Source organism: Myotis brandtii, unplaced genomic scaffold (assembly GCF_000412655.1).
Source record: "Myotis brandtii unplaced genomic scaffold, ASM41265v1 scaffold82, whole genome shotgun sequence".
In the NCBI taxonomy this organism is placed as follows: domain Eukaryota; kingdom Metazoa; phylum Chordata; class Mammalia; order Chiroptera; family Vespertilionidae; genus Myotis; species Myotis brandtii.
The window spans coordinates 3211943-3231948 of record NW_005371324.1 but is presented as its reverse complement, the minus strand read 5'-3'; the positions used below and the strand labels follow the sequence as shown (position 1 = coordinate 3231948).

Here is a 20006-nt window from a genome sequence, read left to right as displayed (position 1 = left end):
ATTATGCCCATATGTGCCTGGTGTTATTTCAGAACTGTTTTTGTTTGTTTGTTTGGGATTTGTTTGTTTTGATCCTTTGGAATATTTGCCTGCCCCATTACTATAGGATTCTAATCACTAGTGCTTAATCTTGTCTTGATATCTGGTAAAAGTCTTCCCACATTGTACTATATTTATCTTATTCTCTACCCTAGATTCTCTCTGTCACACCTGTTCCCTGGCCTCTAAGATGCTTGCTCCAACTCTACTCCAATGCAATTGACAGAGTTGTGTGGGATACCTTGGTTCACCACTGAGGTCAACACCTGGAGTCCCTGCTTCTCCCACTACCTAGGTTCTGATGTAGGTACCATGTGGTAGGACATGGGATAATGCTTTCCCACCAGCTGCCAAAAGGACCAGCTGTCTCCCCAGGCACCAAGTTTGAGGAATGGGAGATCTGAGCTGGTAGATAAATTCCTTCTTCATTCCTCTCCTGCCTGGACCTCTGAGGCATGGTGTTTTACAGCCTGTTCAGGGATATTCTCTGTGGCCAAGTAACTAGTTATGCCATGTTAAGCCATGGGCAGTTTCAGAATGCATCATATTTGCTTCCCATTCCACCCCCCTCCCCCGCTTCAAATCCCTTTTTTCTTATTTTCCTCTCTGATATACAAACTTACAATAAAGAATTACAGTAGTACTTAATTTTTTCAAACTTCTTCTATGGAGACTTCACTAAACAACTATTGAAATGATTTTTGCCTTTTGCATATCTTACAAATTCATAAAATCCTTCACACACACACTCACACACATACACATGCACACGCACATGCACATGCACACACAAGCACAGTTGTCAAGTTTCATAACAATTCTGTTGTTATAAGGCAATTTGGAAAAAATTAACATCACCTAAATATTGAGTACTTCAATTCATTGATGCAGCATAACACTTCCTTTATTGATATATTCTTTAATGTCAATAAAGTTTATATATTTTAGTGCAAATATTTCATAATCTTTTGATAGATTTATTCCTAGGTACATGATAGTTTATCAGGTTGAGAGTCTTACATGGCATTCCTAGTTTACAAAGAAATTTCATTGTGCATGGATTATGAATTTTGTCATATGCTTTTTCTACATAATATAATCCTTCATTTTTTGAATTTATAACATTAAATTAACCTTGAATTCCTTTGATAAACACAGCTCACCATGGTAATATTGCCTTTGCTGCTGCATTTGCTTTGCTTATCTTTTGTTTAGGATTTGTGGAAAAATACTAGTTTATAATTTTCTTGTATTAGTCTTATATTTTGAGTCAAGGTTAAACTGCATTAATATAGTGCATCACAAAAGGTTCATACTTTTTCTTTTCTTTGACATGTTTTTGCATATTATGTACAATACATACATCTTGAGTGTTTGCTGGAACTTACTGATAAACCATCTGATCACAAGCTGCATTTGTGAAGAGTTTATTTATTACACATACTAAATTTATTTAATAGTTCTGGAATTATTCAGGTTCTGTACTTTTACTTTTATCAGTTTTGGTAAGTTATATTTTTAGTTCATTTTATTACATTTTCTAATTTTTGGCTTAAATTTGTTCATGAAAACTTTAGGTTAGTTGGTTTGCTTAATACTTGTAACACCTCTAGCAATATTTCCTTTGTCTCTTCTGACATTAGTTACTTGAATCTTCTCCCACATTTTTACTGCTCACTAGTGCTGGAATGATCTCATTTTTATCAGAAATTACAAAAAATATTGTTGATCCTTTCCATTGTATATTTTCTATTTTATTAATGTGTTATCTGAATAATCTTCTCCCTTTAACACTCTCAGGTTTACTTTGTTATTTTTCAAAATTCTGGGCTGGGATTTAAGCTCATTAATTTTCAGATTTAAAAAATAATATACATATTAAAGTACTTTTAATTTATCCCAGTGTTATTATATATTACTAGTATTTTATTAACATTTAATTGAAATGACTTCATTTTTAAGTTTTATTCTTATTTTTGATTTTCCAGATTAATTGCATATTTTTTACAATCACACCCCACTTATCCACACAATAATGTAAAAGTTATATACTGTTTTTAGTATTTTAAAGATTTCCACAGTTATTACAACATGCATAACACTTCCAGTATATCTCTAAACATTCTACTTGCATTTTCAGCCCACTTTCACACTCTTAATTGTGCCCCAATATTTACAAAACAGATATATAGCCACTTGTTTGATTTTAGACTTGTGATCACACTTTGACTTTTTCAGTCTTATCTACCACAATTTTCTTTAATGCTCCATCGTTCTAGACTGAACTCCTCTTTGCATTGTTTCTCACTCTTCATTCCACTTGGAATATTCTTCTTTAATGTCTCACTACATATAGTAAACTTACAGTCTTCGGTCTCCAGTTCACATAATGTCAATTTCTCACAAATTTTTCTGGCCTCTCTAATGTAAAATTTAGTTTCCCTTTCTTTCAACTTCCAGGCACTACATGTACAATTCAATTTCTATCTTAGATCACTTTTATTGAGTACTTGTCATTTCTACACCCCTGGAGAATATACATGAACTTAAATGACAATGTTGGGTTTTTTAAAATCATCTTTGGGTTTACCACAATGTTTGGTCTATTACCTTGCACATAATAGGTGCAATAGAAGTATGGAAGATTGATTAAATAATTAAATAGGTGAGTAAATGAACTGTTTGGCACAAGCTTGTTTTTGGCTGATTGGAAATTGGCATCCATTCAGTGAGACACTCTAACTTGTTTCCACAACAAAGTAGCATGCTTCTTATAGTAGACAGACAGTGATTGATCCTATTAGATGGGAACAGCACCTGTTTCGCTTTTAATATATTTTCAATGCCTATCAAGCATGCTTGATAATGCAGACTTTAATGGTTCTGAATTGGTTTGAGTTGACTGAAATGATATATGAGCTGATTTTGTCTTCAGAGACAATGGCCTTTAATGAGAATATGTTTGTATCTGGCAATTTGCAGTCATAATTTATTTATAGAAGAGCTTATGATTCATCAATATAATTTATTTCAATTTTTGTAAGAAAAATCATTTCTATAAGTGTCTCATTCTGGCAGCTGTTCTACACTAGCTGATATTTTCCTGCAAGATCTAAACCTAACATTAGCAGCGAGCGTGTAGCTTAATTTTTCTTTGTTTACATTTGGAATATGTTTATCTTATAAAAACTGTCTCATCATTAGAAGGCAAGGAAGATAAAAATGCAGTTGCAACCGGGCCTGTTAGCAAACTCTAGTCTTCCTTTGATCCAAGGCAAACATGTAGGTAGTAGAAATCATTCCTTTCCCATGGGTGAGAATCTATAAACAGGAACTGGATCAAATGGTTTTTCTAAAGGGCTCATTGTGCTCAAACAATTTCTCTAGAAATATTTGCTTTGTGAAGATTTAGCCACTTCCCAAAGGTTCTGAAGAATGACATTTATTTTTTTATTGATTTTTGTAAATAATTATACCTTCTAAGTGCTGGGGAAGGGAATGGGTCAACATTATTGCAGCATTACAGTATTATTTTTAACCAGTTTTAATCTCTGTTTATCACCTTCATTCCCTGTGTTCATTTTGTGACAGGCCCATCTATAAGATGGTGAGGAGACTGGGGAATACCTAGATAATGGCTGACTGCCTGAAATTTTATAGTTGCATACAAAATCTCCTAGAGATCAATGAAAGGCCCTGGCATAAGAAAAGGAGATGAAAGAATAAGGTGGCTGTTCAACTTGCTCCCACTTCTTGCAAAAAAATATTTAGATAAAAGGATGTCCAGCATGTTCAGGTCATATAATTTCTATATCAGCTTACTTTATATTAATTATCACACACATATTTGTTTCATTTGTATTGAAATTAATTCTTATAAATGCTAAACAGAAAAGTCAAGACTTTCCTTAGGCTAGGAGTCTGGTGTTGGATACACTGCAACACAGTGCAATATGTAGACCGGGTAGGCTCAATGCTGAGAGGAGGAATGCCAGACCAAAGATGTAAAGTCAGAATTTCAGCCTCAGCTTAAAACAATCAAACAAACACAGAAATTTGCAAACATGAGACTTGAAGCAACCATGATGTGTGGAGTGTGTATGTCTTTCTGACCATAAACAAAAAATACATGATTCTTAATCCTTGAGTAGTGGGAATAAAATGTACTTTGGAGTTGGACAAAATTTTCCATTGCAGATACACTGTGTACTAGTGCTCACAAATCATTTCACTGCTCTGGACCTCAGCTTCCTCTTTTGTTAGAATTAATAAAATCTATATCATAAACTAATGAGAAAATTACTGCAAATGATGTGTATAAAGTGTTTGGCACATAGAAGGCATTCAGTAGTATTAGTACCATCTCCTAATTGCAATTGTTTAGTTTCCCATTAGAAAATATAGAACTCGATTTCTTTGAGAAGTGCTTTAGTATTGGAGTATTGCATAGGTTCAGTCCTCAATGCACACTGTCTTGAACTGGTAAGTTTTAGGTTCTTACCACCAATGTCCTATAGCCCTTCCATACAAGAAACATTTTGAGCTGTTTCTTGTCTACATGATGTTTTAATGATCCACTGCTTCCTTAATACCTGGTTTCATAATATACTTTCACCTTCCTGGCCCATCTTTAAAGTCCAACTTTACATTGAGTTCTAAATTTCAATCTGAAAATGGTTCTTTCACTTTCTCACTGGCTCCTGGTTGAGATACATCTGTTTCTACATTCCCTGGATTTCTTGATTTCTCCAGATTAAGATATATTTCAGTAACCAGATATAGCAAATTTGAATATACTTGGTGGTAGACAGTGGCTTCAGATTCAACTTGGAGATTATAATTCTCCCATATTATTAAATTCATTGTTAGGTTTAACATAATTAAAAGTGAAGAAAGACATAGATATTGTGGAGAGTGGAAAGGTAAAAGACAGATAATACTTTCATGGAATTAATGTTCTCATTAGGTAGGACTTTCAAGGATTTTTTTAAATAAGCGGATGTTTCTGAATAGTATCAATGTAATTTGTGGCCATAGTCATTGAGAAAGGTAGAACCTGAATGGGTCCTAGATGATAGGTAAGTATCTACAGACGGAGCAATTGTGAGCAGATGACATATCATGATCCTAAGCACTAACATGGGAATTACCATAGCATGTACTGGGGAGAAGACAACTTGATTCCGAATGCATTTTCACCTGATGGCAGTTCACACAAGGCCACAGTTCTTTCAGACAATCTCTTTGCAGTCTTCATTTTACTGGAATATTTGGCAATGGATTAACAATCTAAATTATTAAAATTTCAGCTTAAAAATTGCCACACACATTTGCAGAATAGACACTGGCATACCATTATTTCTGGGATAGAAATTAAGATGGTATAAAGATTATTTAAGAGGCAAGCATTATTGACATCTGTGAAAATTAAAGAAAGTAACTTTACTTTTTGAAATGGACAACAATGCAGCATGAAACTGGTCATGTGGAAATAACTTTACATGTGGATATTCAGTTTTCCAAAACTGTTTGTTGAAGAGACTCTTATTTCTCCATTGTGTATTCTTGAGATCCTTCCAAGGACCAGTTGACAATATATCTTTGGGTGTTTAAAATTTGTTTAAAATTATAGTTTACATTCAATCTATATATATAAAACCTTAAGCGACCAGAATGGCCGGAATAACTGGTCGCTATGATGCGCACTGACCACCAGGGGGCAGATGCTCAATGCAGGAATTGCCCCCTGGTGGTCAGTGCGCTTCCACAGCCAACCTCCCTCAGCTGACCAACCTCCCACAGTCCCTCCCCCTGTTCCTCCCCCTGGCCAACAGGTCCCTGTGGCAGCGTGGTGGTGAGTGAAGGACGGGGGGGCAGCAGGAAACTGTGCGGTGATGGGGCGCCAGCATAGGGTGTTGGCATCTGGCATCCGTTTCTTCTGTGCCTGGCCCAGGAACCGTTGCCTATTCTCCTGACCCCACCAAGGCCTTTGGGCCCCGGGCTGGGACAGGGAACTCAGGATGGGTGGCACAGGCACAGCCCTTTTCCCAGGGAGGCCGAGGGCTGGCTCGCTCCTTGGGGCCGGCAGCCAATCTCCCATGCCTGGTCCCTCCCCCCGGCTGGGCCCTGATAGGCCCGGCCCTGATTGGCCCTGATCGCCAGCTAGGCCTAGGGACCCCATCCATGCACTAATTTTCATGCACTGGGCCTCTAGAATTATTTTATATTAGGTTTAGGTGTACACGATGATTAGACAATCATATACTTTTCAAAGTGTTCCCCTTGATATTTTCAGTAACACCTGACAGCATACATAGTTATTACCATCTTATTGACTATATTGCCTATACCATACAATACATCCTCATGACTATTTGTAACTACCAATCTGTACTTCTCAATCCTGTGGTTACTAGATGGGGTCTGGGCCCAGAGCAAGTCTTCCTCCTGTCAGTTGGTAGTGTGTGGGTTCTTGACTTTGTGCAGGAAAGATTTCACTTTATGAGTCCAGGTTATTTTTAGAGTCATTTTTTACATCTGGGGACAGTGAAACAAAAGAAGTGCTTAAAGTAGAAGAAGCAACAGCAGAGAACCTAGGCAGAGCACTGCTGTGGTTCTCTAGAAATGTTATAGGAAAAAATGAACCTACTCAGAGCTACTTGGCTCAGTGAGAAATAGAAGTCATAGTTAAATACGTGAGCCAAGGCCGGGCTGCTGTTAGATCACTGGCAAGTCAGAAAAAAAGGGGGCCTTGCAGATGGGTTCAGAGGGTAATCCCAGGATGAGCTACCACTGCCTGCTGTTCCCCTGGTTGCAAGTCTCTCAGGGACCATTAGAGTTTAGGAGAAAATGAGCAAAGATATATGCCACAAATCCTTTGTCTTGAGGCTTTTTAAAGTCCAACTTTACATTGAGTTCTAAATTTCAATCTGAAAATGGTTCTTTCACTTTATCACTTGCTCCTGGTTGAGATACATCCATTTCTCAGGGGAGGTTTCAGGTGAGGGTTTTAACAAAATACTTATTCCATGTGTGTCCTACATATATTTATTCATCAAAATGTGTGTACAGAGGGATCAGGGTTATTTTCTGGTTAGTTTTATTTTTAAAGAATAATAAAAGAGGAACTGGGACAGAGACCAGTCTGCCCTGGGATGGTCTGAAAGGTGTAAGCCATTTGCTCCTAAGTGTCTTTGGTTAGGGAAGATAAAACCTTGTGATTCATTAGCTGCCTACAAATTGCTGAAATTATTTGGCCTCGTTTAATTATTTTGACTCAGTTTCCCTTATTCCACTCATCAAGGAATTTTCCTAGCAACTTACTATCCTGATACACCCTCACCTTTTTTACCCAATTCCTCAATTTCCCTCCTCGCTGGCAACCATCAGTCTGTTCTTTGTATCTATGAGTTGTTTCTGTTTTTGTTTGTTTGTTTGTTTTTGTTTATTTATGTTGTTCTTTAGATTCCATTTATAAGTAAAATCATATGGCATTTTTCTTTCTCTAACTTATTTCACTTAGCATAATACCCTCTAGGTCCACCCATGCTGTCACAAATGGTAAAGTTTCATTCTTTTATGGCCGAATAATATTCCATTGCATATTTGTACCAATTTTTAAAAATATATTGTTCTTAGAGAGAGGGAGAGAGAGAGATAGAAACAATCAGTTGCCTCCCACACATGCCCTGACCGGGATGCAACCCATAACTTGGGTAGGTGCCCTCATTGGGAACCGAACCCACCACCTCTCAGTTTACAAGATGACTCTCCAGCCAACTGTGACATACTGGCCAGGGATGTAAATACTGCTGCACTAAACATAGAGGCGCATATATTTGTTTATAATCTTTCAAGCATGTAACTCTGTATTCCAGGTGCTCTTCCATTCATTTTTTCAAGTATTAGCTCTTTTGATTCACACACAATTCCCTGTGATGGGTGCTGTTTTTCCCCCCACCTTGCCGAAGTGGATACTGAAGAACCTGTGTGATTAAGTAATTTGTCCAAAATAATTCAGCTTAATTGCAGATCTGAATATGACTAAGGCTGTCTGTTCAAGTTAAATTGCTTTATTTGTCTGTTTCCCTACACTTTTGTTATTATGTTTAAGAAAATAATTAAATGACACAATTTTTGATAATTGGAGGGGCCATGCAATTGGTCTGCTTTAGGGTTGGAACAGATGAAATCAGCAGTAACAATTTTCAAGGTGGTTAATGATCAAGTGTGTTCCTTTATATCATGTTCTACCTTCTAATTATGGGAATATAATACTTTGTAGCCTACTCATAGGAAATTTGTCTTCCTTTAAAAATAGAAGGCACAGGTCAATGGTTCAGGATTTTGTGATGCTCAAGATCCCTGTTTCCTGCCAGTGCTTTGAGTTGCTGCTCTTGCTCAGCCCTGTGGCTATGGAGTTATGTAGAGATGGAGAAATCACTGATATTATGGAAGTCTAGGGCCATGTGGAAGTTAGAGCAAGCAGATATAAAACTCCAAAGCAAGCAGATCTGCAGAAAGGAAATAGTTACATTTAAGAGGAAAACCCTAATAACTCCTAGCAAGTGGGAGACTCCTCTACCCACTGAAATGAGTCAGATCTATCTAGATTTATTTCCTAAATTCTAAGGTTAGATAAATGTGTGGTAGGTGGCTTCATTCCAGGCACTAACATTCATTGATTTATGAATGACCTGGAAATAAATCAGCATCCAGAAATGAAGGACATAAATCAGCAAAGGATTCTGTCATAGGAGCCTAGGGAAGAGGATGTTGAAATTGCGCATTGGATTTTATACAAGTTTGTTGTGAATTCTTTATTTCTAACATTTTTCTTTCATCAAAAAAAAAAAAAGAAAGAAAAACCACAAAAATACAACATCCCTGTTCTGACAACATAGGAACAGTTTTGGAATTGGTGCAAATGCAAAAATTACTACAGGGAAATTGTAATTTGCATGCCTGCTAATGGCACTCAGTCTCTACCAATACTTTAGGGTTTGTGTGGGAAAGTAATTGGTGGTTAGATGCCAATTTCTCTGCAAGCCTGAGTTTGGATATTGTCATTTTGAGCAATAGGTTCTACAGAGTAACCTCTGGGAATGCCTCTGAAGAAGTAGGAGAGCTCATGGTGAGCCAAGGAAGAGTGAGCAGAAGAGAAATAATACCTAATGTCATTTTATTGTGAATATGTGTGCAAATACTGGAAGGAAGGAATTATGTTACAACATCTTCAGGGCTCAGCATGGTCCCTATCATGAACATGTGCTGTAATGTATCATGCTGTGTCATGCCCTAGTACCCTTGAATGGCTGTTTTCCTCTGCTTGATATGCTATCTCTTCTCCACTCTTCATGTTTGAAAAAATCAACTAAGAAGAGTTTGGAAAGCTTTTCCTGATCTCACAGGCAGGATTAAGAATCTCTTTATTTTCCCATAGTCGTTTGTATATGATAGCATCAGGCCCATTGGTTTCCAAAATAGATTATAAACTCTTCCAAGGCAGATATGATATTATTCATTTTATCCTAGTCTGCTGCATACATATATACATAGTAACTATTGTTTAACTAAACTAACCTCCTCAAGTTGTATTAAAAGAACAGTGATTCCATTACTGGGAATATATTTGGAGAAGCTCAAAATACTAATATTTTGAGGCATTCCCATACTTCAGAAGCATGCTCATACTTTCTCTCTTGCCCTCTTGTTTGCAAGCTCTAATGTTGTGTGCTGCCTTATGGAAAGGGTTAGGGTAAATCATCTGAGAGATGCAAATCAAAACAACAATGAGGTACCATCTCACACTGTCAGAATGGCTATCATCAACAAATCAACAAATGACAAGTGCTGATGAGGATGTAGAAAAAAAGGAACCCTCCTACACTGCTGGTGGGAATGTGGACTGGTGCAGCCACTGTGGAGAACAGTATGGTGTTTCCTCAAAGATTAAAAATGGAACTTCCATTTGACCCAGTAATCCCACTTCTGGGAATATATCCCAAAAAAACAGAAACACCAATCAGAAAGGATATATGCACCCCTATGTTCATAGCAGCACAATTTACAATTGCTAAGATTTGGAAACAGCCTAAGTGCCCATCAGCAGATGAGTGGATTAGAAAACTGTGGTACATCTACCCAATGGACTACTATACTGCTGTAAAAAAGAAAGAATTCTTACCATTTTCAATAGCATGGATGGAACTGGAGAGCATTATGCTAAGCGAAATAAGCCAGTCAGAGAAAGATAAATATCACATGATCTCACTCATTTTGGAATATAATGAACAACATGAACTGATGAACAAAAATAGAACCAGAGCCATAGAAGCATTGAACAGACTGTCCATCTTATGAGGGAAGGTGCGGGGTGAGGGGGTAAAAGATCAATCAAAGGATTTTTATGCATGCCTATGAGCATAACCAATGGACACAGTGGGGGAGTGAGGACATGTGCCGGGGGGTGGGGATGGCTGGGGAGAGGTCAATGGGGGGAAAAGGAGACTTGTGTGATATTTTAAATAATAAAGAATTTAAATTAAAAAGAAAAGGAAAAAAAAGGTTAGGGTTAGAATACTGTGGTGCTAACATTAATATCAGATATTCTACTTATTCTAGAATTGAGCAAGGAAAAAGACTGAACAACAAGACCTTATTGTAGAGTTGGAGAAAAAGTTACATGCAGAAGAGACTGCTCTGTTGGCTGTGAAATAGCTGAAGTGCAACTTTGAATTTCAGGTTGATGGTCTTTTGTATCATATTTCCTTGGTACAATGTAGAGAGATAAGAGGAACACAATTCAAAATAGGCCCATACAGACCCCTTGAAGATAGGGAACACAAAATTAGACATGGAAAGTGATGGTGACATACCATTGAACACATTCCATGGAAAATATACTAGAAACACAGCAAATACTCAATGGTCTAAATCATATTTGCTGAAGCAGGACATATACTCAAAAATATAAATGATAACATTATGACAAAAAATTGCATTGACTTAGAACTTATTATATTTATACTAGAGGACTGGTGCACGAAATTCATGCAAGGGGAGGGTCCCTAGGTCTGGCCAGTGATCAAGGCTGATCAGGGCCTTCCGGCTGCTGGCCAGGGCCTTCCTTCATTCTGCACTGCCCCCTGGTGGTCAACACATGTCATAGCGAGCAATCAGTCTCCCTGTCAAAATCCTGTGGGGACAATTTGCGTATTGGGTTTTTACATATATAGATAGCTGAGCTTTTTCATTGTCACAGAACCCTCTGAGGTATGTCTTATAATACTTTCTGTTGTACAGATGAGAATGCTAAAGCTTAGGTCTCATAAATTACAAAATTATCTATGCAAAACCCAATTACATGATTTAACTAAAAAGTGTATAAGATTTTAGAGCTGGAGTGTTAGATAAAAATTCATCAGAGGAGTTGGGGCATGGGTCAGAATTTGAAATGCAGAATTTAAAGGAAAAAGGAGGTCTTTTGGCCTGGACAGAAAGCATACCAGTGATTTCTCAGCAGTAAGGATGCACATGGATCATTTGAGAAGCAATGGAGAGCCTGTGTAAAATGAGAGAAAAATGTACCTGGGATTGCAGATGTGGACAAATTTTGTCCATTTTGCTTTGAATTAATAGAAGAGATGAGAAGATTCTACAAAATGTTGGTTTCCTCATCAAATTCATTCCCTCTTATTATTACTTATAATAGTTAATATTTTATTTTTCAAAAATGTTATCTGAATTTCTTTATATTTCTCATGTTATCAGTGAACTTCACATCATTTGATCCTTCTGCCTAACAATATTTTGAATTTTTAATACAATTCCCTTCAAATTCCAATTTCTTATAAGCCCATAAACCCTAATTCGATCTTTAATTCAATCTGTTCTGTTGCAGAGAAACTGGTTAAAAATAAACATAATAAGGAGGAAATAAGGAAAAGTAAATGCTTATCTTTCTTACTACTATTCTTTATTTTTCCAAGTTCCCTAGCTGCATTTATTTCATCAGTTTGTCCCTCATGAATTATAGTTGGCGATGGTTTCATGGTGAGATTAACTAAGCAAAGCCAAGACCATTAATTTATGAGTAGCTTCTATTCATTCTTCATTTACACTGCTGCATAAAAGGACATGTTTTTATGCCAAACTAAATGCAAGTGTAAAAAAGCAGGAAGACACTTATTAGCAAAACACTCATAAAACCCTTTAAGTTGTGTGGTTGCATACTAGGAGCAAAGCCATAACATAAACCAAATCCTAAACTAATTTCCAGAAAATCCAGATGCTGGAGAAACTTGGAAAGAGTCAGAGTAATTCCTTTTTTTAAAAAAAATTGATATTTGTAGCTTGCTGCACCCAAGTCTGATGTAAGTAATATATTTGAATTTTTCTCCTGAGTCTATTTTTTTGTTGATACCTTTGAATATATTAAAGGAAAAGGAAATATAGGCTTTTTATAACTAAAAAAATTATATGTCCACCATTTTTATTTTTGTATTGCTTTCATAAATGTCAACTTAAAAACATTCTCTTGAGCCGAAACTGGTTTGGCTCAGTGGATAGAGCGTCGGCCTGCGGACTGAAAGGTCCCAGGTTCGATTCCGGTCAAGGGCATGTACCTGGGTTGCGGGCCCATCCCCAGTAGGAGATGTGCAGGAGGCAGCTGATCGATGTTTCTCTCTCATCGATGTTTCTAACTCTCTCTCTCCCTTCTTCTCTGTAAAATATCAATAAAATATATTTTTTTAAAAAAACCATTCTCTTGTAATGAATGTGGTTTTAGCTCTTGAAAATAAAATAAACTATTTGTTTCTTGAAATAATATGCCTGTTTCTGTATATTTAGTTTAAATGAACTTCTTATTTAAAAGATACCAAGTTTTTAAAATGTAAAAAAAATAGATTATCATTTTCAAAAATTTAGTATAAAATATAAAATGTTTAAAGCTTAATTTAAGTACATATGATCTAATTGGGCCTCCTACCTGCAGAATAGCATATGTCTAATTTAGAGGTACTTCTGACACAAGTAAGAAAATATTATGACATTTGATATTTCAGGCACAAGTCATTTCAGTGGATATATAATGATATATTGAATTGTTTCATATCATGAAACTATTTCCATGTAATTATTGCTAAGTAATAAACCACCTTATAGGAGTACCTTAAAACTTTATCATTTATTTTACTTATAAACCTGTGAGTTGACTAGGCTGTAGACCTTTCTCATTTAGGGTCTTTTTCACGGTTGCAGTTGAATGGTGGTTGGAGCTGTTGTTATTTCAAAGGTTTCTTCACTTGCCCTGGCCAGCATGGCTCAGTGATTACAGTGTCAGCCTGCACACCCGAGGGTTGTGGGTTCAATTCCTGGTCAATGGCAGTACCTGCGTTGCAGGTCCACTCCTCACCTCTAGTCAGGCCACTTGTGGGAGGCAGCCAATCTATGTGTCTCTGTTATATCAATGTTTCCCCCTCCCTCTCCGCTCCCGCCCCCCTTCCCTCTCGATTCCCTTCCACTCTTTCTAAAATCAATGGGGGAAAAAATATCCTCACTCCTCCAGTGAGGACTAGGAAAAAAAAAAGAAAAGGTTTCTTCACTCATATGCCTGACACTTAGACTGGAAAGACACAAAAACCAAAGAGTTAAGGGTCTCTCTCTCTCTCTCTCTCATCTTTTTTTCTCATGTAGTTATACTTCTTACATGAAAGCTGAAGATTCCCAAAGTGAATGTTCCAAGAGAAACTGGTTGAACCTGCATGGCTTTTCAGCCCATCATTGGAAGTCAAACAATAGCTCTTCCACCAATTTCTGCTCTTGAGACAGGCTCGAAGACCAGTCGAAGTTCAAGAGGAGGGGCGATTGACTCCACTTTGTACTGGAGGAAGAATCAAAAATTGTAAGAACATGTTTGAAAAACTACCACATCATATATGTAAATGACCTAATTTTCTTCTCTTTTTCCAGAAAAAAAGTCTGTTTTTATTTAATAATGACTTTAATTTATGAGGTACCGAAAAGCAGTAAGTCACTATATTCATCTATAATGATGGCCACAGATGACTGAAAGCACTTTTCATTTTGTAGGCTAATATTTCCACAACACAATAGGAAAAATATTAAATTAAATTAAAGTGACATTCAGTCAACCAATGTAATAAGTAGGATAATTTATTTCAATGTTTGTTCAACAAATATTTGTTAAGTTCATGATGTATACTCACTGATCATTGCGGGTCAACAATTAAAGAAAGACAAGAAAAGTAAAAGTATACCTAAAACAACAGTGCTTTTTTTTTTTTAGGAAAACAACTTAAACTACGGAAATTGTTAACCTAATGCTAAATTTTAAAGGTCAGTTATTATTACTAAACTAAAAATATAAGGAACCATATAAATAAAATAAGTTAATACATTTACTTATGAAATAAATTAACAAGAAAAAGGCAAATATGCTTTTTAAAAAATGTGTAAAAGACACAAAAAAGTCTTTTTAAAAATATATAAATATATTTTTATTGATTTCAGAGAGGAAGGGAGAGGGAGAGAGAGAGAAACATCAATGATGAGAGAGAATCATTCATCGACTGTCTCCTGCACGATCCCCAAAGCCCTCAACCAGGGCATGTAACCTCTTAGTTTACAAATTGACACTCAACCACTGAGCCATGCCAGCCAGGCCTAAAAAGCCTTTTACAAAGCAGAAATACAAATGACCAGTATGCAGATTTGCTGATTATGTAACCTTATTAATTATCAATGAATTGCAGAAGAAACAACAATGAAGTACTATTTTCCTAAAACTGCCAAGGAATAACCATGGTTTATACCCAATGTTGGCAAACCTATGGTAAATATTAAATGAAAATGATCACTGATGGGTGAAAGAATGAGTGGACACAGACTTCCTGAAGAGCAACTCAATATAAAGAATAACAATCCTTACACATATAAATATGCAGAAATTTCACTTCTAGGAAATTTTTAAGGATAATATCAAGAAAAGATATAATGAAATTTTCAAACAAGGACATAGTAGGGACAATAAATAATGAAATGGTTAAATAATAAACAAAATAATGAACAAGAAAGAAAAAAAGAAATTGGAGTTGATTTTACAATGAAGAATGGGTAAAATGTGGATAAGCTGAGGAGATCAGAGAAATCAAATTCAAGGTAGTAAATCTAGCACAATCTCCATTGTTGCCCTTAGTTGACTCTTATAATTCCATGTCATATCAATCTTTATCTTTTCTGAATCTCTACTGCATTTTTTCTAAGTGCTAAATCCTTGAGCATATGTCTTTTCTTATTACTCCTTGTTTCTTTGCTTTCCCAATTAGACAGTTATCTCTCTAAGGACAAACACAATGTCTTCTTTGATATCCTCCACTGCACAATTCACCGGGTGGATTGGACCTAATTAATATATATCACCTAAGAGTTTGTTGACTGAGCACACACCAAGTGAAATAAATAGATGAATTATTCAATTCTGAATACAGATAGCCATCTACACAGAGTACTTTTATTTCATTTTTGCTCTTATTTTAAATTTTGCTTTTTAAAAAAATATTTTTATTGATTTCAGAGAGGAAGGCAGAGGGAGAGAAAGATAGAAACATCAATGATGAGAGAGAATCATTGATCTGCTGCCTCCTGCATGCCCCACACTGGGGATCAAGCCCACAATCCAGGTATGTGCCCTGACCAGGACTTGAACTGTGACCTCCTGGTTCATAGGTTGACACTCAACCACTGAGCCATGCTAGACAGGCCAATTTTGCTTTGAATATAGTGACTAATGTATTAAATTACAATTCATAAAAAGTAGTTAATATAATAAACGTTATTACAATTTTATAGCTCAAAACTATTTTCCAATTTTCAGTATGGAACTGGGCACATACAGTCTTAATATTCTAGTATCATATATCTGTAAAACACTTTGGAAATAAAAATTATTAAAACAATATTATTTTGTCTATATAATATTTATTTGTATAGTCTGTATCTTACATATAAGATACAGAGAGATGTATTATTACATGCACACCTGTATATTTAAAGTAAAACTATATGATTCACTACATTATTAATGTTTAGAAATAACTTGTCACATTAGCAGATGTAAGAAAATACAGCAAAACCCATTTTTCATTTTATAAATTGTCCAGAATAATTTATGCACAAAGGAATCACAATTATTACAACCAGTTGATTAAAGTAGGTGAGTCATTTATCCGTGTCATTAATTTCCTGTCATAGATGTGAGAGGAGTCACCTTTTACTTTTACAGAATAGATAAGCTTATGGTGCAAAAGAAGATGCTCTATAAGACAAGGACACTTGCTTTATAATGGAAAGGGTTTACATTTTATAAAGGAGGACAATTGAGGGAAAACACATGAATATACATGATATCAAAGAGGACAGAAAATAGAACGCCATTTAATGCATCAGCCAAAGAGCTACATATCTGTAAATTTTGCTTATTTTATAATTTGCATCTCATATCACATTAGGAAACAGTGTGCCCTTTGTGGATTCAACTCTAATCTCAGAAAGGACTTGCTCTGAATCACTTTTTGTAGGGAAAGATGAAAGATGATGAGCTCAACTGAAAGCTGGTAATAAAATTGTTTTCCTGAATGGAAAATAGACATATGGCACACATTTGCATCATGTTATTTTTTTGTAATAAAATATGAAAATACTAAAATAAGATGTAAGATAAACCAGAAATTGGTTTGGAGGAACCGGTTTGGAGGAACCACACAATTTCACTGTGTTGCCCGATAAGTAAAAATTTCCAATAGTTTTTCAGAAACATGTAAATTAAAATAATCCAAAATATTAAATTCCATCTCCTGGGAAATCTTCTTTCAACTTGAAGGGAATAATTGGGCTTTATTCTTGTACACTAACCAAAAAAAAAGTTTCCTCTACTGAACTCCATCTGTGGACTAAATGAGCACAGAGCAAATTAGAAAGTTTAAATGCTTGAATCATGAAAATCAGCAACTTCTAAAGCTATCTATTCTAGCAGATATGAGGTAATATCTCATTTTAGTTGTGATTTGCATTTCCCTAATGATGAGTGATGTTGAAATCTCAAATTAGAAAGTTTAAATGCTTGAATCATGAAAATCAACAACTTCTAAAGCTATCTATTCTAACAGATATGAGGTAATATCTCATTTTAGTTGTGATAGCATTTCCCTAATGATGAGTGATGTTGAACATCTTTTATATGTCTTCTTTGGAAAAATGTTTATTCAAGTTCTTACCTATTTTTAAAATGGTATTATTATTATTACGATTATTATTATTGAGTTGTAAGAAATTTTTATATATTTTGGGTATTAACCCCTTATTGGATACAAGGTTTGCAAAGCTTTTCTCCCATTCTGTAGATTCTCTTTTCATTCTGTTGATTGTTTCATCACTCTCACAAATTTTATATCCAAAATTTATCTCTCCGACAACTTAAAAAAAAAAGGCATTGTCAGGAAAAAATTCCATCACCCATTTTCTTTTTGGACTCTGGCTTCATTTTAATATTAGTAATAATATTAATCATTTCTGAGAATTTGTTTATGCCATTCACTCCACTAACTCTCAGTTTCTTAACCCATGCTCCAGTTTCCTCATCTTTAAAATGGAGCTATAATAGGATCTTGCTTATGGAGGTTTTGTGAGTTAAATAATTTGACACATAAATTTTGGTGCAAGGCATGTAGTAAATATTAAAGAGGTTTTAGCTGTTTTGTTACCAACATTACTATTATCACCACTCTGCATGCATTTGCTCTAACCATAAAATTGGACATTATACCTAACGCCTCTTTCCTCTCTCTACGTGCATTCATTTATTATTGTTTCCTCTTGTTTCTAGCTACTAAATTTATCTTGTTATCCCCACTGTGAGTTTACTCTACAATCATCTCTTAGACACTTGAATAAGTTGGAGTAATATAATTGCCTCTTAATATGTCTCCCTATCTACAGACCTCTCATTTTCTAATGTAATCTTCATAAGGCATGAGAAGGATATTGTGAAAACATAAAGTTCATTGTTCTTATTTAAACTTATTAGTGAGTCCTCATGGGAATGACTATAAGGTTCAACCCCATGGATATGATTTAAATTACTGCTAATCAAAGTATGGCAAATGGGCCAGCAGTGTTAACATTACTTACAAGCTTGTTAGATATTAGGATCACACCCCAAACTTCCTGAATTAGTATCTAGGTTTTAACAAGATCCCAGATGATTGCTGTGTCCTACCAATGTACCTTTTGCAATGTAAAATTCCTTTTTTAAGTGTCTTTTCCTCTTGCAAATCTTTCAAGAGTGCTCTCTTGCCCCTATCATCTGTGGTATGCCTATCCCTTTTGCTTTCTTTTTTTTAAAAATATATTTTATTGATTTTTTACAGAGAGGGAGAGGGATAGAGAGTTAGAAACATTGATGAGAGAGAAACACCGATCAGCTGCCTCCCGCACGCCCCCTACTGGGGATGTGCCCACAACCAAGGTACATGCCCTTTACCAGAATTGAACCTGGAACCCTTGAGTCCGCAGGCCAACGCTCTATCCACTGAGCCAAACTGGTTAGGGTCCTTTTGCTTTCTTAACACCGTGTACTTTTCCCATCATAGATGTAAATATTGTAAGTATTTTGTCCCAAGTACAGGAAGAATATAAGACACATTAATGTAAATATTCATACCAATGATATCTTTGGTGTCTAGCAGAGTGACAATACATGACAGATGATCAATAAATGCATAATGAACAAATGACAAGCATATTGAGGCTTAAAGTGTTTGAATAAATTATCCTATTAATAATTCATAGCTAAGGGATATTAAAGCCTAACCACATTCTCAACACCGAATTTCCCCACCTCTTGTCTCAGAATATATGTTTCTCCTCGTGAAATAGTAAACCTTTTAGCTTTTTCTCCATTCTAATCCCATACATATCATCTGGACATTGATTCAACCAATTATTTGGTCTCATATTTTTAATATTTCTAGATCCAGTCAATGCTTTTCCTCATTCCATAAATACACACAAATTTCTCCAATTTAAAAATTAAAATAATAAATTTTCTTAGATCAAGGTTTTTGAAAGATGTTCAGTATAACACTTGTGACCAAATGATATAAAATTTTGGTCTAGTACAGTGGTTGGCAAACTCATTAGTCAACAGAGCCAAATATCAACAGTACGATGATTGAAATTTCTTTTGAGAGCCAAATTTTTTAAACTTAAACTATATAGGTAGATACATTGTTATTAACTTAATTAGGGTACTCCTATGGCTTAGGAAGAGCCACACTCAAGGGGCCAAAGAGCCGCATGTGGCTCGCGAGCCGCAGTTTGCCGACCACTGGGTAGACCAAAAAGGAATCTCCATCATTATATATACTACAGAGCATTATAAAATATACTCAGCAAACAATCTGGGTCCATGATAGGAAGCAGAGTGACCAGTTAGGAGACATTTATTAGGGTCGCAAGAAAAGGTTGTTGTTCCATTGTTTAAAGCTATAGCAATGGTGCTAAAGAAGTAGGCAGGTTGTAGACATTTTTAAAGGTAGAGATGAGGGCTTTTTTGTTGTTGTTAATCCTCACCTGAGGATATTTTTCCCATTGATTTTTAAAATTATATTTTTATTAATTTCAGAGAGTAAGGGAGAGGGATAGAGAGATAAAAAACATCAATGATGAGAGAGAATCATCAATTGGCTGCTTCCTGTACGCCCCACACTGGGTATCGAGCCCACAGCCTGGGCCTATGCCCTGACTGGGAATCGAACTGTGATCTCCTGGTTCATAGGTCCACACTCAACCACTGAGCTATGTCTGCCAAGCTCCACTGATTTTTAGGAAGAGTAGAAGAGAGAGGGAAAGACAGAGAGAAACATTGATGTGCGAGAAACACATCA

At 35.8% G+C, this 20006-nt stretch overlaps 1 long non-coding RNA gene across 1 annotated transcript; it reads left to right on the top strand.

Annotated features, from left to right (window-relative positions):
- Nucleotides 1-7808: 7808 nt before the first annotated feature.
- On the top strand, nucleotides 7809-16876 carry LOC106724406. Its single transcript, XR_001360195.1, has 3 exons — nucleotides 7809-7840; nucleotides 10606-10611; nucleotides 16866-16876. It is a non-coding gene; the product is annotated as an uncharacterized LOC106724406 (long non-coding RNA).
- Nucleotides 16877-20006: the final 3130 nt, after the last annotated feature.